Source organism: Piliocolobus tephrosceles, chromosome X (genome assembly GCF_002776525.5).
Source record: "Piliocolobus tephrosceles isolate RC106 chromosome X, ASM277652v3, whole genome shotgun sequence".
In the NCBI taxonomy this organism is placed as follows: domain Eukaryota; kingdom Metazoa; phylum Chordata; class Mammalia; order Primates; family Cercopithecidae; genus Piliocolobus; species Piliocolobus tephrosceles.
This window is the reverse complement of record NC_045455.1, coordinates 73,388,936-73,410,953: the sequence shown is the minus strand read 5'-3', so window position 1 is coordinate 73,410,953 and position 22,018 is coordinate 73,388,936. Positions and strand designations below refer to the sequence as shown.

General features: G+C 36.8%; 1 protein-coding gene and 1 non-coding gene across 12 annotated transcripts in view; one reads left to right on the top strand and one right to left on the bottom strand.

Annotated features, from left to right (window-relative positions):
- Positions 1–22,018, bottom strand: part of ENOX1 (ecto-NOX disulfide-thiol exchanger 1) — a 566,136-nt gene that overhangs the window by 273,922 nt on the left and 270,196 nt on the right. For 8 of the 11 annotated variants that reach the window (XM_023187381.2, XM_023187382.2, XM_023187388.2 and 5 more), the window contains one exon: positions 6,893–7,036. The exons of 2 other annotated variants lie outside the window; for them this stretch is intronic. The gene's annotated coding sequence lies outside the window, so the exon portion shown is untranslated. Of the gene's footprint in view, positions 1–6,892; positions 7,037–22,018 lie in introns of those variants that run through there. One more of the 11 variants, XM_023187378.1, reaches the window with a different exon arrangement.
- LOC111523127 lies at positions 10,678–10,786 on the top strand. The gene has a single exon (XR_002725451.1). It is a non-coding gene; the product is annotated as a U6 spliceosomal RNA (small nuclear RNA).

The window sequence follows — 22,018 nt, the reverse complement described above, 5'->3', positions numbered from 1 at the left end:
TACAAATGTATATAGAGTCTGGATTTTGGAATAGCAATTTGCACACTTACAAGTGTTGATTAGCTGGGCAAGATTACAATTAATATTACTTTTTAAAGCTCTTCACAAAGACTTCCTTTTCTTTCAAAATTGCCAATAAACATTTTCTAATATAATCCCCAAGGAGGTCATTCATTGGGTGCTGGGAGACTCAAGCAGGAAGGAAACCTACTAACATTTTATTAATTTTGGATCATGTGTAATTCTTAGAATTAATGGCAAGGAGCCAGAGAGGTTTTATTTTATTTTTTTCATTTTTTAAATCACAGCAGAAAATAACCCTGAAACATTTCACTAGTAAGGCAAGAGTCACTTGAGATATATAATTAAATATAAGGGGTAGAACTAAATCACAGACACAAGTGGTATTATACAGTGTGCATTTTTCTGAAAAAACAGACTCCATGCATGAGGATTAGATATACACCCACAATAAGAGGGCATATTGATCTATAATTTTCAATATTACATCCTTGTATTTTTTATTATATGCTATTTTTCAACTAGTAGAGGAACGTGTTCTCATAAAGCTAATATTTATTCTTCCATGTTTATACAGCTAGTAGTGCATTTCAGGAAATGAGAAATTCTGAGAAGCCAAATATAACTTGATGTCCTATGCAAAAAAGAAGACAAGACAGGAAAATCCCCATATTTTAAAAACCTGACTCAAGAACTTACTCATAAAGCTTTAAATAATTAAATAACACAACATAATTAAAGTCTTTTGATATTATTTTTTCTATCCCTATAAATGCAACCTTTTCGTAGATGATACATCTTATCATGTAGTATTCCTCATTTTACTAGAAATCAAAGAAAAGGATCTTTTAGTCCGGTTCTCATTTTCAGCACTGTACTCATTGTGTGTATTTTGTGGAAGCTAAGGCAGATATTAAGTGTAATCCCACTATAAAAATTGAGATATCCCTACTGGAAACTGTATTGCTAATTCATGAATTCTTCTCATTTTATTATTAAGTAACCTGTACCGGGCAACTCAATGATTTCTTAAATCAAAGGAAATGGTAGTGAATGATAATTTGGTTTTTCATGGAGAGGCTGAAAATATGATACAATTCATATTGTATCATGGTAAAAGTCTCAAGAGGTCAGAGCCATTTGTGGGGAGAAATTCCCCAAGCCTTTGGAGGAGAAATTCCCCAAAGCTTTTGGAGGAGAAATTCCCCAAAGGTCAATTGTTTCTATGTCCTCTCCTTTTAGTTTATAACTTTACTTGAACCCTTAGAGAAATCAGGAGAAACAGAAGTTGTCAAGTCATTTCCCTCATACTCTGCATGCATAAAGATGGAACTGGGTGTTGGCAACAGTAAGTAAGTGAGGCAGAAGGCAGAAATGTTGAAGGGGACAGCAGGAGGTGAGGCTAAGGATATTGGGACTAAAGGGAGAGAGAGAGGTTAGGCTGTAATCGAGGGCTCTTTGAGCTCCCCCAAACTGATCCTTGAATTTCTGAAGAAGCTTGTGGCCTAGAGCAGAGAGAGCTGAAACTATGGTGCTTGGTGAAAAGCAAGTGAAGGAAAAAACAACAACACACACACACACACAAAAACTACCTTATGACTTACCTTTTCACAGTCTTCTCGCAGATTTCAGATTTTCTGCCCCTTCTGTTCTCAGTAACTGACCTGCCACCTTCGTGGTATCAGCCCCACAACTTCTCCTGAGGTCCAAGCCCGGCTGTTCCCTCCATCCCCACAGCTGTCCTCCCTCTGCCATTTTCCCGTACTGAGTTCCAGTATTATCTTCCCCTCATCTATGTCCCTATATCGAGAAAAATGATCTCCTTTAAACATCAAACCAGAATTTCCAATTCTTCAAAAGAGTCTATCCATCCATTTATGTATGTTAGTGTATTTCTAGGCAGCTAAAAAATAAATGTAAGCTCAGAGTAGAAGTATAATAGAGTGGAAAGAGAATGGCACCCAGAGTTAGAAAAAGGGGGCTACACCCAGCTCCATCTTTCTGCCAATTTTGGCACTGTCAGCTTGAAGTGAAGTGTCTGTAGTCTGGGCAGTTGCAGACCTCTACTGCTGGACAAGAGAAAGAAGGTTTGAAGCTGGTTATTACAATAACTGGGGTTGGAGATGTTGGCCTTTGGTTTCTGAGAACCATGGTTACTAAACATTCTTTTTTTTTCTTTGAGACAGAGTCGTTCCCTTGTTGTCCAGGCTGGAGTGCAATGGCGTGATCTTGGCTCACTGCAACCTCTACCTCCCGGGTTCAAGCGATTTTCCTGCTGTAGCCTCCTGAAGTAGCTGGGATTACAGGCACCCACCACCATGCCCAGCTAATTTTTTTGTATTTTTAGTTGAGACGGGATTTCACTATGTTGGCCAAGCTGGCCTTGAACTCCTGACCTCAGGTGATCCACCTGCCTTGGCCTCCCAAACTGTTGCAATTACAGGCGTTAGCCTCTGCGCCCAGCTGGTTACTAAACATTCTAACATGCATGGGACAATCTTGCATCGCAAATAACTGTCCCACTTAAAATGCCAATACTGCCCTGATGAAGAAACATCAACAGATGATTTTTAATGTTCCTTCAACCTATTTGGCCTTCAAAACTTAAGTGAAATGTAGGGAACTTAAGAGACTCAGGAAAGAACTGTGAGGATAATTAAAATTTTGGATTATTCAAAGTTATAGGAAAAGTTTTAAAAATGAGCTTATCTCTCCCAAAGAGAAAAAGGATGATTTAAGAACTGAGACTATGTTGATGATACAGGGGAAGTCTGACCAATAAATTTTCTTTTTCCATGGAAACATAAATAAATCAACACGATATGGGGTCAGAAATTACATTGGCTTTCTTGAGAAAGACTTGAAATCGTAAATCCAAGAGGGGACATTACAACTGATACCACAGAAATAAAAAGGATTATGAGAGACTACAAGGAACAATGATATGCCAACCAATTGACAACCTAGATGAAATGGATACATTTTCAGAAACATACAACCTACCAAGACTAAATAAAGAAAAAATAGAAAGCCTTAACAGACTCATAACTAGCATGGAGACTGAGTCAGTAGTTAGAAATCTTCCAACAAAGAAAAGTCCTCTATCAGATAGCTTCACCAGATAATTCTACCAAACATTTAAAGAAGAATTAATGCTAATCCTTCTCAAACTCTTCTAAAAAACTGAAAAGGATGGAACATTTCCTAACTCATTTTATGAGGCCAGCATAAGCCTGATACCAAAGTCAACTACGCCACAAGAAAACTACAGGCCAGTATCCTTGATGAATGTAAGTGCAAAAATTCTCAACAAAATACTAGTAATTTTTTTGCTGGCAACAAATATTAGCAAACCAAATTCAACAGCAGTATGCAGTACTCTCTCTATACTATATATATTATATATTATACATCTATTATACATCTATTATATATAATATTTTATATTTTAATAATATAATTTTTACAATTATTTTATATTTATATTTATATAATAATTTATTTATTAATAATTTATATAATTATTTTATAATTTATAATTATAATATATTTTAATATTTTATATAATTCTTAATATATTATATATTATACAGAATATGTTATATATTATATATTATACATAATATGTTATATATTATATATTATATTATATATCATATTATATATACATAAACATACATAATATATAATATACAAATATATTATATATTATATATTATACATATATAGTATACATATATATTACATAATATATTATAATAGATGTATTATGCATTATATATACATAATATATTATATATTATACATTATACATATATGATATATTATACATATATCATATATTATAAATATAATATATTATATATAATATATAACTCATGCAATATGATGTATACGCATAATGCATGTAATATATAATATATAATGTATATGTATAATATATAGAATTGATATATAATATATAATTAATATATATAAATTATATATAATTAATATATTGTATAAAATAATATATAAATGTTATATATATTATATTACATATTATATATAAAAATTAATATATATTATACATAGACTTTCAGTCATGCAAGATGAAAACGTTGTAATATATAAAGTTACAGTAGTGAGAATGGCATGGTACTGACATAAAGGCAGATACATGGACCAATGGAACAGGATAGAGAGTCCAGAAATCAGCCCATATATACAGGGTCAAATTACATTCAACAAGGGTTCCAAGACTCCACAAAAGTGTAAGAACTTATTCTTCAATAAATTGTGTTGGGAAAACTATATCCACACACCACAGAAAAAAACTGGATCCTTATTTTATACCATACACCAAAATCAACCCAAAATGAATTAAAGAATTAAATGTAAGATTTGAAACTACACAACTACTAGAAGAAAACCCAGGGAAAAAGCTCCATAATATTTGGTCTTGGCTGTGATTTCTTAGACATCACAAGAAAAGAACAGGTAACAAAACAAACATAGACAAGTAGAATTATATCAAATTAAAGGCTTCTATGCAGCAAAGGAAGCAATCAGTAGAGTGAAAAGGCAACTTACAGAATGGGAAAAAATTTGCAAACCATATATCTGATAAGGGGTTAATATATTAAATATATAATAAACTCCTACAACTCAACTGCAAAATATCCAAATAATATAATTTTAAAAAGGGACTTGAATAGACATTTCTCCCAAGAAGATATACAAATGGTCAACAGATACATGAAATGATACTCAAAATCACTAATTATCAGGGAAATGCAAATCAAAACCAAAATGAAATGTCACCTCTTAAGATGGTTATTATTTAAAAAAAATAGACAAGTGTTAGTAAAGACGTGGAGAAACTGGAACTGGAGAAACTGGAACCCTTGTACACAGAGGGTAAGAATGCAAAATGGTACTTCTGCTATGCAGTATGAAGATTCCTCCACAAATTAAAAATAGAACTACCATATGATCTAGCAATTTCACCTCTGGGTACATATCAAAAAAACTTTATACAGGATCTTGTAGAGATATTTGCACACTCATGTTCACTGCAGCATTATTCGCAATAGCTAAAGATGTGGAAACAACCTAAATGCCCACTGACAAATGAATGAGTAAACATGGTCTATATGTAGAACAGAAGGTTAGTAAGCCTAACAAGGAAAATCCTGTCGTATGTGACAACATGGACAAACTAAGGTCATTATGCTAAGTGAAACAAGCCAGCCACCGAAGGAAAAATACTGCATGATTTCATTCATGTGAAGTACCTAAAGTAGTCAAACTCACAGAATAAGGTAAAATTATAGTTGCCAGAGCTGAAGGGAGGAGGAACAGGGAGTTGCTTTACAACAGGTATAGCATTTTAGTCATGCAAGTTGAAAAAATTTTAAGGATTTGCTGTACAACACGGAGAGAGTTAGCAACATTAAAGTATGCACTTAAAAATTTGTTAAAGGGTAGGTTTCATGTTGTGTGTGTGTGTGTGTGTGTTTTAATCACAATAAATTAAAAAAATAAAAAATACTAAGAGAAAAAGGAAATTGGATCCCTGGGTATGAAGATTTGAAAACAAATGGATTTTTATTGGTTTCAGACAGTTCACGCAGAATCTTGCTTGTAGACTAGGTAGGAGCATTTAGGTAACTTCTCACGTCGTGCCCAGCACTTCTGTTTCTATGGATACAGTTATTAGGTTCCAACACACTGTGATATCCTACTGAATTGACAGGCTAGAAAGCTGAGGATGGAGGCACAACTTCCCATCTACCCCATACCCTAGTAAATACCCCCTGCCTCACTGTTCAATGGTGGTTAATCATGAGGCCCAACAATGAAGGGTACAGTGGGAAAACTGGAGTCTAGCCCAGCACTACAGTAAAATCTACTTTGATTCTTAGTAGAAATAAAAGAAATAAAAAAGTAGAACCACAGTAAAGGGCTACTAAGGGAGAAAGCATTTGTCACCGTGGACAGAATAAAAGTACCACCAAATGAAATAAATGCCTATGGGAAAAGATGTGTCATGCTAGAAAGTACTGTGCTCCTTCTCCTTTGCTCTTCATTTAGTTTTTATCCATTCAATGTACCAAGCCTTATCCTATATCCTGTTTCTTTTTCCAGCTTTGAAAGATGCATGGACTGAATTTAGCCCTTGGTTAGGTCTTTGTCAGAAAGTACCTTCAAAGTAAAAGTGTTTTACTTGATACTATCTCAACAGCAAACATGTATTTCCAAAATGAAATGCTTGCTCTGCTAGCAAGCTTTTTCCATGAGTAAGCAACAATATTGTTAGTAATTTTTCAAACTGTTAATACACATACACACACACATACAAAATGCCAAACAAGTCCTATTCTATCATTTATAAATCATACAGTGAATATCCTCTGGTAGAACTAAATGAAAACACTCAGGGCACTGAGTTTTATAATTTGAAAAATGATAATACTAGTTGATATTGACAAATTCAGTTTTGATTTTCAATGTTTCAAAATATAATTTATCCACAAGGTCTTAAACAATTGAAAGTACTTAACTAAATCTGATATATGTAGATACTTGGCATAAATTTATTGAATCTATTCAGCCAGAATTTATAAACACAAAAATAAAATTTGTTTTAAGCCAACGTGGGGTATATTTTATTTCTAATATCCTTGTTGCATTCCACAGAGTATACACAAATAAGTATGACAAGATATTTATTTTCATTTATATCTGACTTTCAATGAAATTAGGGAATGAAAATGTTTAAAATGTACTCCCAGAGTTTTAACTGAAATAGAGTATAAATATTTTCCACTAAAAAATATCCCTCAAAATTAATATCTTCAGTAAGAAAAATGAAAAAATTAACACAAACCTTAAAACTGCCAGCAGTTCAGAAGATAAATGTGTTCTTTGGGGACTTGATTGAAACCATGTATTCATAAAAGTCTTTTAAATGGATGCTCTTCACAAAGGAAGTCCCATGGAAGATAGCGTGGTTCTGACATACCAGAGGCTTCTGGAAGCAAAGAAAAGCACACCGTTAGGAAATGTCTAAAGTACCATTACTGTCTGTAATGGTATTATCATCACTTGTATGTATTATCAGCATGATGTTATTAATTTCTATCAATTTTGTACCCCAAATCATCTTATTCATCAATGGCAGAGTGGGACGGTAACCTTTCAATATTGTATTTAGAAATTTCTAAAGGTCAGGAGTATTTATAACTAAGCAAACTTCTGCTTTTCCTCTTATCTAGGCTGGGATTGAATAACTGTGGGCAGGGTATGAGCACAAGAGCGGTGACGGTATTTACCGAGTGCCTACCAGATATAAGGCAGTGTGCAAGTGGCTTTTAAATCTGGGATCTTTAATATAAAAACACTGTGATTGAAAAGTATTGGCTCCATTTTACAGATGAGAAAACTCAATGCACAGATTGCTGACCTCAGGCTTAGAACCTATAACCATCAAAGTTCAAAGGCCTCAGGGCAGGTACTTTCCCTCATCTCACTCTGTAGCCTTGGTGATTTAGAAAAATATTTCCCAAACAGAACTGACAAGAGAACAGATAATGCTGAAACATACTAAATTAATTCAAATATTACTAATTAATTAAGAACTTGTCTTGCCTAATTTGCTTTAGTTTTATATTAAATATTGTCTTATTGAGTCAGGCCCACATAAATACAAATGCCCAGCTTTAAACAGTATATTTTTTTCTCCCAACTTTTCTTCCTTAGGCAAAGAGAGAGAACTTGCTGGAAACTGAGAAGCTCCTTTTTGTTTGGTGTGGGATTATGTGCAGTGCTACATCAAGGCTGGCAGTGCAAACGTCTCATTTTCCTCTGGCCCCTCCATGTGACCCACAGTTCCTCCACTGTCCTGATGAATGAGAACACTTGGTTTTCCTGATTGCATCAGGAACTGAGTCCACATCCTCTGTGGCTATCACTGAGTGATATTACTGTATCTTGTTGTGGCAACATCCACCTTAATGGCCAAGGGTGACAAAGCAAGGGCTCTAGTTGGATTTCCATTCTCGTTTTTAGTCAACTATCTCTATGTTTGTTTCTGATGGTTCCAGTGCCAAGACAGAGACCCCCACAACTTACCCACCACCAGCTGTCCCAGTACCCACTCTCACACTGTGTTGTGGGGTTACTGCTCACCAAATAAATGCTTCAATACATTCCCTGAAATGATAGCTTTGGATGCCATAGACTTTGTCTGTCCTGAACCTTTTAGCTCATGGCCCTATCGCACGAGCAAAAGTCCCTTAGATAAGACTAGAAAACGATGGAGCCAGGACGGTCATGCATAACTTTTGAAATTTTTAGTTTATTGGATTTTTGGCCACAAAAGCTTCAGTCATGAATAAAGAAACAAGGGAAAATGATTGATGGTATTTTCAAGTTCTACAGAACCAGAGCCTAGGATTAGTACGTAAGGAAAAAGGAAAAAGAACAGAGGAAAACAGAGCTAGTTTATCTTTGCATGAAAGAAGAAAGGTGAGCTTGACAAAGAATGAGGAAAAAAGACTTGAACCAATGGATCTAAACTAAGTGAGAGGAATGTGAAATGAATAGCAACTCTTCTTAAAACCTCATACAGAAAGCTGAAACTGGATCCTTTCCTTACTCCTTATACGAAAATTAATTCAAGATGGATTAGAGACTTAAATGTTAGACCTAACACCATAAAAACCCTAGAAGAAAACCTAGGGAATACCATTCAGGACATAAGCATGGGCAAGGACTTCATGTCTAAAACACCAAAAGCAACAGCAACAAAAGCCAAAATTGACAAATGGGATCTAATTAAACTAAAGAGCTTCTGCACAGCAAAAGAAACGACCATCAGAGTGAACAGGCAACCTACAGAATGGGAGAAAATTTTTGCAATCTACTCATCTGACAAAGGGCTAATATCCAGAACCTACAAAGAACTCAAACAAATATGCAAGAAAAAAACAAACAACCCCATCCAAAAGTGGGCAAAGGATATGAACAGACATTTCTCAAAAGAAGACATGCATACAGCCAACAGACACATGAAAAAATGCTCGTCATCACTCACCATCAGAGAAATGCAAATCAAAACCACAATGAGATATCATCTCACACCAGTTAGAATGGCAATCATTAAAAAGTCAGAAAACAACAGGTGCTGGAGAGGATGTGGAGAAATAGGAACACTTTTACACTGTTGGTGGGATTGTAAACTAGTTCAACCATTATGGAAAACAGTATGGCAATTCCTCAAGGATCTAGAACTAGAAGTACTATATGACCCAGCCATCCCATTACTGGGTATATACCCAAAGGATTACAAATCATGCTGCTATAAAGACACATGCACATGTATGTTCATGACGGCACTATTCACAATAGCAAAGACTTGGAATCAACCCAAATGTCCATCAGTGACAGACTGGATTAAGAAAATGTGGCACATATACACCATGGAATACTATGCAGCCATAAAAAAGGATGAGTTCGTGTCCTTTGTAGGGACATGGATGCAGCTGGAAACCATCATTCTCAGCAAACTATCGCAAGAACAGAAAACCAAACACCGCATGTTCTCACTCATAGGTGAGAACTGAACAATGAGATCACTTGGACTCGGGAAGGGGAACATCACACACCGGGGGCCTATTATGGGGAGGGGAGAGGGGAGAGGGATTGCACTGGGAGTTATACCTGATGTAAATGACTAGTTGATGGGTGCTGACGAGTTGATGGGTGCAGCACACCAACACGGCACAAGTATACATATGTAACAAACCTGCACGTTATGTACATGTACCCTAGAACTTGAAGTATAATAATAAAAAAAAAAAAAAAGAAAAAAAAAAAACCCTCATACACTAGCATTGTTTACTTCATACCACTCAAAAACAAATTATCAGGCCGGGCACAGTGGCCCACGCCTGTAATCCCAGCACTTTGGGAGGCCAAGGCAGGTAGATCACTTGAGTCCAGAAGTTCGAGACCAACCTGGCCAAGGTGGTGAAACCCTGACTCTACAAAAAATACAAAAATTGGCCAGGCGTGGTGGCTCATGCCTGTAATCCCAGCATTTTGGGAGACCGAGGTGGGTGGATATGAGGTCAGGAGATGGAGACCATCTTGGCTAACACTGTAAAAGCCCATCTCTACTAAAAACACAAAAAGTTAGCCAGGCATGGTGGCAGACACCTGTAGTCCCAGCTGCTTGGGAGGCTGAGACAGGAGAATGGCATGAACCTGGGAGGCGGAGCTTGCAGTGAGCCAAGATCACACCACTGCACTCCAGCCTGGGTGATAGAGCAAGACCCCATCTCAAAAACAAAAACAAAAATAAAAAACAAAAATTAGCCGGGTGTGGTGGTGCACACCTATTAATCCCAGCTATTCAGGAGGCTGAGGTATGAGAATCACTTGAACCCAGGAGGTGGAGGTTGCAGTGAGCCAAGATTGCACCACTGCACTCAGACCTGGGTAAGTGAGACTCTGTTTCAAAAAAAAAATTAGGAAATAGTAGTAGTATTGTTGTATAACAGATCATGGGTGTTATCGGTGATGGAAAACGTGTTCTGGAGCTCAGAGGAATTGGAGATCCTCTCTGTTGGGGATGAATGGAATCAAGAAGGCTTCAGTGACAAAGACACTGTGTGTCGGCTTCGGCAGCACATATACTAAAATTGGAACGATACAGAGAAGATTAGCATGGCCCCTGAGCAAGGATGACACGCAAATTCATGAAGCGTTCCATATTTAAAAAAAAAAAAAAAAGATCAACTATAAGTAAACACACAGACATGATTAGGCATTTATAGAAATTCTATTATAATTGAAAAGCCAGAATATTATATACTTTAGAAAAAAATAGGTTCATGAAATTAGACATTATTTTCCAGGATTTGGTATGAAAGTAGATACCTAACCTAACAACACAGCCAGGTAATAGGACAAAGAAAATCAATGTACTGCTACCAAGAGAGGTACACGATCCCATGGGGTCCTGTTCTATTCAACTGTAATCCAAAATGACACCATGGCTTTTAATGGAGCTTGGCAAGCTCTAGACATGCCAATTTTAAACTTAGCCTCAAATTTAAATCATAGGGCTTGAGACTCAAATCTCCAATGTGACCTTTCCTGGGTACTGTTCAAGAAAACAGGTCTGTCACTGTGGACAGAAACCACACGCCCTTTTACTCTGGAAAGTATAATGAAAAGATGTACTGTACTTTTACAAGCACAGAGCCACAAAATAATGGTGGCTATAATTTCCTAGAAGCAATAAAAGCAAAGACTGTTTGCTTTGTAACATTCATTTAGAAATGTCTTATTGCATTAATGAACATTCTTATTGCCCCCATATTTGGGACTTTAATTCAAAAAAAGCTTGGCAGGAATCTCATCATTTATAAATTTACCATATAGTTCCTCTGAATACATTCATTTTGCAAGGGTTCACTGAGCCACACTACTTTGTCCTTGCCAGACCCATACAATATTGTACTGAAAAGAGGAGCTAAAAGCCCACAGTGGCTTGAATTCCCCTATACTCTCCCTATTTCCCAGCTGTGGAAGGTCTAATCAAGGAGAGTTCCAGGGTTGAAATGTGTTCAGGTGTTGCCAATGTGATAGTATGACGAGGTACAGCCTTTAAGAGATGATTAGGCCATGAGGACTCCTCCCTCATGAATGTGATCAAGGCCCTTATAAAAGAGGCTTCACACAGCATTCAGGTAGCTGACCCTTCTGTCTTCCACCACGTGCAAACACAGCAATACTCCCCCGCTCCAGAGAAACCATCTTGGAAGTGGAGAGAAACTGGCACCACAGACAACAGAATCTTCTGGTGTCTTAATCTTGAACTTTCTAGCCTCCAGGACTGTGAGAAAATAAATGTGTATTCTTTATAAATTACTTAATCAATGGTATTTGTTATAGGAACAACAAACAAAGGCAGAAATTGGTACCAGAGGAATGGGATGATGCTGTAATAAATACCTAAAAATGTAGAAACAGCTTTGGAATTGGGTAATGGGTAGAAGCTGGAATGGTAATGGGTAAATGCTGGAAAAAGCCTGTACTGTCATGAATAGAACATTAAGGGCAATTCTGGGGAGGGCTAAGAAGAAGCAGAACACTAGAGAAAGTCTGACTTTCTTATGGATTACTTAAGTGTTGTGAACAGAACGTTGGTATAAATATGAACAGTAAAGATTGTTCTGTTGAGATCTCAGATGGACATAAGGAACAGGGTACTGGAAGCTGGAGGAAGGGCCATCCTTGTTATAGAATGGCAAAGAATTATGCTGAATTTATAATATATTTTATAATCCTGTCCTAGGACTCTGTGAAATGCAGAACTTAAGAGCAATTAACTAGAATATTTGGTGGAGTAAATTCTGAATTTTCCATTATCTCAAATTGTGAGCATTTGGGAAATTTTCAGCTTGGACATGTGGAGAATAAAAAATAAGTGTATTTAGAAGAGAAAACCAAGGGCATGACCAAGTGACTGTTTGGTAAGGAGATTAACAGGGCTAGAAGAAAGCCAGGTGCTATTCATCAAGACAGTGGACCAATGACCTGAAACACATTTTGAAGATCTTTGAGGATGCCCCTCCCATCACGGGCCCAGAGTGCTAGGGCTTTGAGGGCAGGATGGTTTTGAGGAAGGGACCCAGGGTGCCTGGGGGATCTGGGGACTCACTGCCCAGGGCAATCTCACGTCTCTACTCCCCATATTCTGGTACAGCATTCCTCAGCCTCCCCAGCTGTGGCTTGAGTGGACTCAGCTGCAGCTGTAAACCTTGGCAGCCTCCATATGGTCGTAATTCTGAGGCTTACAGAGTGCAAGAGCAGTGAGGCACGGCTACTTCCGCGGAGATGTCAAAGGATGTCTCGGGCAGCCTTGGGACCTAGGCAGGAACTTGCTTGCCACAAAGGTGGGGCCATGGCAGAGACCCTTCACTAGCGCAATGACTAGTGGAACTGTGGGGTCAGAGCCACTGCAGAGAGGCCTCAGTAGGGCAATCCTTAGTGCAGCCATGGGGGCAGGTTCACTTATAAAATTCCATTATTGTAGAGTCACAGTATGCATCTCCAGCCTGAGAGAGCTACAAGGGCTGAACTCCAACCAGTGAGAGCTTCCTCATGGGCTATGCTCAACAATGTTGTCATAGAAGCGTCTCCTGGAGCCTTGGAGACCCAACCCACCCCAGTGTGTCTTGAAGGGAAGACACGAAGTAAAAGATTACTTTCAAGTCTTAAGATGTAATGTTTGCCTTGTTGGGTTTTAGACTTACTTGGGACCTGTTACCCCTTTCTTCTTTGCTATTTCTCCCTTTTGGAATGGAAATGTCTATCCAATGTCTGTCCCATCATTGTATCTTACTTTATTTTTGAGACAGACTCTTGCTCTGTTGCCCAGGCTGGAATGCAGTGTCAGGATGTCGGCTCACAGCAACCTCTACCTCCTGGGTTTAAACGTTTCTCCTGCCTCAGCTTCCTGAGTAGCCTCCTGAGTAGACAGGTGCTTGCCCCCATACCCGGCTAAAGTTTTTGTGTTTTTGGTAGAGACAGGGTTTCGTCATGTTGGCCAGGCTGGTCTCGAACTCCAGGCCTCAAAGTGATCCACCTGCCTCGGCCTCTCAAAGTGCTGGGATTACAGGCATAATCCATTGTGCCCAGTCCCATCATTGTATTAATATTTTAGAAGTGCATAACTTGTTTAACTTCCCAGGTTCATAGCAAGAGAGCAATTTGCCTTGAGATAAATTGTGCCTTGAGTCTCACCCATATAGGATTTAGATGTGACTCTGGATTTTAGATCCTATCAGTTCTATCTCAAAGGTCAAGGTTCTCCAAAGAAATAGAACCAACAGGGCGGGGGGCGGGGGAGAGGGAGAGAGAGAGAGAATTTAAGATATTTTAAGGAATTAGCTCATGTAGTTATGGGCACTGGCAAGTCCAAAATCTACAGGGTAGGCCAGCAGGCTGGAGATTTAGGGAAGAGTTAACATTACAGCTCAAATCCAAAGACAGTCTGGAGGCAGAATTCCCTTTCTTGGGAGACCTCAGTCTGTTTTGCCTTATGCGCTTCAACTGATTAGATAAAGCTACCCACATTATGGAAAGTAATCTGCTTTACTCAGTGTCTACTAATTAAATGTTAATTTTAACATCTTCACAGTAACATCTAGACTGCTGTTTGCAAATATCTGGGTACCATGGCCTAGCCAAGTTGCCAACATAAAATTAACTATCACTGCATTAAAATTTAAGACATAAAATTTTAAAGAGTTGAGTAAGAAACAATTTATGGTTGGAGAACACCAGATTGCAAGAGGTTTAGTGTCTCAATGACAGAATGAGGCAAGTATTTATTGGGAAAATGCTAAGGTAAAATAAAATTATTTGACTGGTTTGCAATTACAAAATGGACTTTTCTTTGGTACCTTCTTGGAAAGTCCTTAGTAACGTAATTATGTTCGTTAGCTGCTTATAATGCACTGGGGTTAAGTTTTAGTTCTAACATAAGCATTTATCAGAAGTGACCCGAGTTAAGTTTTGCTTATGTTGGCAATTTAAGCAAGATTAAGGCTGTTTTTAAGGCCTCTGGTTTTGTTTGCTCAGGAAATTTCAGGCCTGGCCCCTATTTTAATTTTGCTTAAACAACAGTTGGGAATCTGAGCATGCCTTAGCTGGGTCCTCCAGCTCCAGGTCTCTCATAAGGCTTCAGTCAAAGCCATGACCAGGCCTGCAGTCATCTCAACTAGAGCAGCATCTGCTCAGTTTGGACAGAATATATTTCCAAGCTCATTGGTTGTTGGTAGGATTTAGTTTCTCATAGGCTAATAGACAAAGGGCCCAAATTTCTTACTGGCTGTTGTCTTGGAAACATCCCTCAGTTTCTTTCCAAATGGGCCTCTCCATAGAGTGGTTCACAAAGTAGCAGCTGATCAGAGAAAGAGGGCAAGAGAGATGTCATGTATCACTTTTGTCATAGGTGACACCCCATGCACCTATGATGCACCTCTAGTTGAGATTCGCTATATAACATAATGAGGAGACTATTTCTACTTGATCCAAGGGTTTTGGCCAGAAATAGTCTGTTTTGAGATTACAGAGGATGGTGGGAGCAGATATTTCTGGTGAAGAACTTAGGTCTGATCTTTGGAAAATAGGGAGCCCTTGTAAGTTCTTGAGTAGTGGATGTACATAATTAGAGTTACATCTTAAGAATTATTTCATCTATGCATTCATTCACTTATTTTATTTACTTTTGAGATGGAGTCTCACTCTGTTGCCCTGGCTGGAGTGCAGTGGTGTTAGCTCACTGCAACCTCCATCTCCCATGTTCAAGCCATTCTCCTGCCTTCTCCTCTCCAGTAGCTGGGTCTACAGGAGCACATCACCATGCCTGGCTATTTTTGTACTTTAAGTAGAGACAGGGTTTCTCCATGTTGGCCAGGCTGGTCTCGAACTCCTGACCTCAAATGATCTGCCTGCCTGAGCCTCCCAGAGTGCTGGGATTACAGGTGTGAGTCACAGTGCCCTGCTGTATTCACTTTAGTTCAAATGTTTATCTCCATTATAGTCTGAGGATGACTTATTTTGGGCTATTTTCAGGATGAACTACAAGAATAAATACTAGAAGTTTATGGTTGATATGATTTGGATGTTTGTCCCCTCCAAATCTCACGTTGAAATGTGATTCCTAATGCTGAAGGTGGGGCCTGGTAGGACGTGATGGGATCATTGGCGGGGGTGGATCCCTTATGAATGGTTTAGCACCATCCCCTTTGTGATAGGCAAATTCTCACTAAGTCCATGCAAGATCTGGTTGTTTAAAAGAGTCTGGGACCTCTCCCTTTTCTCTCCTGCCCCTGCTCTCATCATGTGATGAACCTGCTCCCTTTTGCCTTCCACCATGATAGTAAGCTTCTTGAGGTTGCACCAGGAGCAGACACCAGCACCATGCTTCCTGTATAGGCTGCAGAACCATAAGCCAAATAATTTTTGGATTCCTCTCTAATATGGTAAGCTTCATGTTCTGTCAAGGCAGAGACCACGTACATTATGTTTGCAAACAAATCTTGTACTGTGTCCAGCACAGTGCACTACATTCTTATTAAACAAATGAGTAAAAAATAAAGCTTCACCAGCAGTGTCTTCATATAACCTAAGAAAATGATGGAACAGTCCCCCAACTAACTTATTGCTTACAATTTATTTGTACCTTTACAATTATTATTGAAGGTAGCTTTAACAAATATTGTAAGAAGGCACATATATTCATTCTTTCACAATAATAAACAAAATAGTAGAGATGAGACAAATCATGACACATGGTGAGTGACATACAGAGTGGAGTTTTATGGAGTTGGAGAATAAGATGAGTGTGAAATTGAGAATAACAAATTTGAAATTTTGTAGGCTGGTTTAGAGCTATCAGAAGTATCAGATTTGTATCAGATTTCAATTAAAAGTGTTTTTGAAGATGAATGTGGCATCAAAGTTTAGAATAAGAAAAAAGGCTATTGCTATTTGAATAGGTCAATTAGATAGCAGTGGAAATGCAAAGGTAGGGTTGGATGGAAGAAAAATGCAGAGAAAAAAATTCCATCAATTAGATGAAATGGATAATGAGAAAAAAGATGTAGTCAAAGATTATAGGAATATTTTAAGCCTACGTGTGGGGGAGATTGTAAGAACACTGACAGAATGTGGGGAGATTCAAGAGGGGAGAGGGTATATGTCTGCACACTTAGGGAGTGTAAAATGATAGTGACTTTACTTTGAGATATGCCAAGTTTGAGAAATGCCACATTCCTTCCTATGTTTTATGAATACAGAAAATCTAAGTTTGATATATCTTTCACCAAAGATCAATAGAGACTATCAAAGACTATCATTAATTTATTGTTCAGTGAGTATAATATATGGTAAAGTGCACTGATTTTAGGTGTACAGTTCACCAAGCTTTGATAAATGTACCTTCCCAAGTAACCTACACAAAAGTCAAGATACAAAACATTTCCATCACCCCAGAAAGTTTCCTTCTAGTCAAGCCCCACTCAAACGTGAAATTCCAATGTCTATCACCATAAATGCCTTTGCCTATACTTGAACTTCATATATAATCATACAACATACCATATAGTATATGTTCTTTTATGCCTGGTTCCTTTTGTTCAATGTAATGATTACAAGTTTTCTTAAATCTTCCAGTAGTTAATTCATAAGTATTCCATTGTATAAATGACTAGTAACCTACTATATATAATTTTACATTATATGAATTTACCATAACTTATCCATTCTCCTGTCTATGGTCATTTGGCTTGATCCAGTATTTGGCTATTAATAAACAAAGCTATTATGAACACTCTTATCAAGGCTTTATGTTCTTATACAAAGCCATATATCCTTTCATTCTTAAGTAAATAGGTGTGAGGTTGCCAGGGCATAGTTAAGATACATGTTTAAGTTTATAAGGACCCATTAGTTTTCAAAAATTGCTGTAATATGTTATACCCTCAGGAGCACAGTACAAGAATTTCGGTATTACCATGTCCTCACCAATGTTTAGTGAGCTCAGTCCTTTTATTTTTAGCTTTTTCTCATGGATGTGAAGTGGTACTTAACTTTGCATTTCCCTCATGGCTAGTGATGTCATTATTATGCCTTCAAATGTTTATTAAACATTCTTATCTTCTCTTGTGAAGGTTCATTTAAGTAATTTGTCAATTGGAAGAAATATTTTCTTTGTATTTTTTGAGTTGTAAAGGTTTGTTATATATTCTATATTCAATTCATTTTTCATACATATGTATTGCAAACTATTAATATTTTCCCTCTCTGTGGCTTACCTATTAAAAAAATTTTTATAGGGCATCTTTAATGTTTGTGGAGTACAGTTTACTGATTTTTTTTCTATAATGTGAGTGCTTTTAGTATCCTAAGAAATAGTTATCATCTTTTGACTTTTTCTAGAAATCTTACAAAGTTTACTTCATGTAAAGATCTAATTCAAAGTATATACTTTGAATCAATTTTTGTGTATGGCCTGAAGAAGGTGTTAAGGTTCATTTTGTTTCAATACAGTTACAGAATTGCTCTAGCAATTGACTCTCTGTCTCTCTCTCTCTGTCTCTCTCTCTCTCTCTCTCTCCCTTTTTTTTTCAAGAGACAGGATCTTACTCTGGTTGCCCAGGCTAGAGTGCAGTAGAACGATCATAGCTCACTGTAACCTAGTACCCCTGAGCTCAAGCAATCCTGCCTCAGCCTCCCAAGTAGCTGGAACTACTGATGTGCGCCACCACGCTCAGCTACTTTGACTATTTATTTAGAGATAGGGTCTCACTATGTTGCCCAGGCTGGTCTCAGACTCCTGGGCTCAAGCAATTCTCCCACCTCGGCCTCCCACAGTGTTGGGATTATAGGAGTGAGTCACCACACCCAGTCTCCATTTCTTAATGAGCCTTTCTCCTATATGTAACAAAATTGCTTTGTTATTAAATCAATTTACTGTATAAGTCTGTGTCTATTCATGACAACATATTTTGTTCCATTGATCAATTTGTCTATCCTTTTCTAATACCATATTTTCTTATCAATGCTTTTACAGAAGTCTTGAAATCAGAAAGCTAGTCCCCCAACACTGTCATTCTTTTTCCAAAATAATTTGACACTAATAAGTCCTTATAATTCTGTATAAATTTTAGAACCAATTTATCAATTTCCACCAAAAAAAATCAAACTTTTGGAACTGTGTTAAACATACACATATTTTGAAGAAAAAAATCTTAATATAGAGTCTTCCATTTGCAATTTCATGTACCAAATGTTTCTTACTGTATAGAAATAGCATTGATACTTTACATTTATCTTGTATCCTGAAACCTTATAAATTCAAGAGATTTTTGCTAAGTTCAAATAGATCTTTTTAGATTCCTTAGGATTTTCTACACAATTTTTAAAGTAAATTTTTGACTTGCTGTCTCCAAGTATTTTTATTATTCTTTTCCAATCTATATACTTTTATTTTTTCTTTTACTGGCCCGACTGCATTGGTTAGGACCCCCTAAAATGTTGAACTGGTGAAAGAAAACACCCATATTTCTTTTCCTGATTTGGAGGGAAGGTATTCATTATTAACATCATTACTTGAAGGTTTTTCATAGATTCCCTTTAACAGATTAAGAAAGATACCTTTTATTCCTAGTTTGATTGAGTTTTTATCATGATTAGAGGTTGAATTTTATAAAATGCTGTCTCTGTACTAGTAAGATAACTTTTTTTTTCTGTTGTGGATAGATTTTGAATATTAAAGAATGCACACATACTTGAAATTCATTTTTGTCAGGATGTATTATTGTTTGTTAATACATAATAACACATCACTGCAGTGATTATGTGTTATTTCCTAATTGTATGTTAAACATTTTTGTGTCTATGATCATAAAGAATATCAATGTGTGATTTTTTAAAATAATGTCTTTATCAGGACTTGGTATTAGAGTTATGAAGCTCTCAAACAATGACTAGAAGTGTTCTCCCCACCTCTATTTCCTGCCTTTGTTTAAGACTGGTATTTCTTCTTAAATGTTTGAAGGAATTCATTAATGAAAGCATCTGGATCTGGAGTGTTATTTGTGGGAAGGCTCTGAATTATAAATTCAATTTAGTTAACAAATACAGAACTATTCCCATTTTCTGTTTCTTCTAACATAAGATTTAGTAAATTTTATCTTATAAAAAACTTGTCCATTTCATCTAAGATGATTTTGTTTCTTGTGGCTTCTCATACCCTATATTAATACTTCCTTCACTTGACTAAACCATGTATATTTCCCTGGACCTCCTTTCTTGGTATATTGAACTTGGTGGTACTTTTTCCTCTTCTGAGAGCTTCTCCAGCCCTTACTGACATAATTTTGCACTGCCATGTGTTTTGAATCATCTTTATTCGTTTGTTTTACCTTTGAAAAAGTAGATTATAGTGTACTCAAAGGCGGAAATATCTTAAACTTTCATTATTCTCCATGGAATTTAGCATAGTCTGTTAACATTTAATATGTGTTTCTGAGATTACTGATATGTTCACTGTTGGTTAGCTTGATATCTATAACAGATGTGCTTGGGGCATCTTATAGTAACAGGAAGCATGAAAATGTTCAAAAAATGATAATAATAACTAGAACTGGACACATCAAAGTAACAGGAGCTAACCTTAAAGAACTCCCAATGGCCAAAACTGCAACAATTTGAGAAACAATAAATAATAATACTGGACTATATACCTCAAAGAATAAAATAATTATCCATGAGTCCATAATATTGTCAATAATCAACTGAATGACTGAATCAATAAATGGGTGAGAAAAGTATATTTCTTGCAGAATTCTAAATTAAAGATGGAATGAGAGAAACAATAACTAGAACATCTAGTTAGACCTGCTACAGGCAAAACCCAATGATGAATACAAAAAATGAGAGGCCAAAAGCCACTCATTTAACAAGTAGTAGGACAGTTAAAATGACTCAAAGTAGTATCCCTAACATACTAATTACTATGGTGGCTTTTAACATATGTCTACAATTCTTTCATATTCTTCCATCAGGAGATGGAATTTAATTTTTTTCCCCTTGACTGGATGACAGAATTAGTGACTTGCTTGAAACCAATATGGATGAGGAAAGTAGTAATTGTGGAGAAACCTGGCAAGCACCACCTTAATCATGTAATCAAGGTTCACACATCACCATTTAAAGTCATGTTGATATCACGTACCTTTGATATTATGATAAATGTACTTTACCACTGTGGTATTTTTCCCTAATCTCCCTAATGCTCTTCTAACTGAGAAAACATATTAGGGAAATAATGAGTGTTCCATGAAATATCCACCATTACTCTTAAATATTGTCAAGGTCATGCAAATCAAGGAAAACCTAAAACCGTCACAGATTGGTGGATACTAAAGAAATATGATCTCTGTGGTATCCTAGACTGGATCCTGGAACAAAAAGGGGACACAGTGAAAAACCAGTTAAAAAAAAAAAAGAGTAAAGTATAGACTATAGTTAATTGTATTGTATAAATGTTAATTTCTTAGTTTGATAAATACACTATGTTTAGGGACAAGCAAGAGAAATTCAGAAACATCTTTGGTAACAGCTATAACCACTACTTCCAAAAAAGACACAGGTTGCCCATAGAAAAATAAATAATAAAGGTCAATATCCACAATACAAAGACCCTGGACACAAATCTACTTACCCACAGACCCTGACACCTGACCCATCCGTGGACCTCATCAACAGCGTCACCTGCAGACCTTGTCAAATGTTCTGCCCAGAATCTCTTTCCAGGATAACTTGTGAAAGGCTTTCCCTGCCAAAGCCAGTCTATAAAGATGGAGAGAGTTGACTGCTTCTTCAGTTGCACACACACCAACACAAAGATACAAGGATCACAAAGAATCAGGAAAATGACACCACCAAAAAGACAAAATAAAGTTCCAGTAACCAACCCTAAAGAAATAGAGATCTATAACTACCAGACAAAGAATTCAAACAATTATCTTAAAGAAGCTCAGTGAGCTACAAGAGAACAAATCAGGAAAATAAATGAACAAAATTAGAAGTTCAACAAAGAGATAGAAACCATAAAAAAGAACCAAATAGAAATTCTGGAGCTGCAGTTATTATGACTGAACTAAAAAACAGTTTCAACGGCAGATTCAATTAAGCAGAAGAAAGAATAAACTCAAGGACATGCCATTTTGAATTATTAGAGAAGAAAGAAAAGTGTGAGGAAATCCCACTAGACTTAAGAGCAAGCAGACTAATCAGCAAGCAAGCTAATATATGGATTAGCAAGCGACATCAGCAAGCAAACTGATATATGCATTATGGGACGTTCAGAAGAAGAAGAGAAAAAGGAACAGAAAGCTTATTTAAAGAAATAATGGCTGAACTTTTT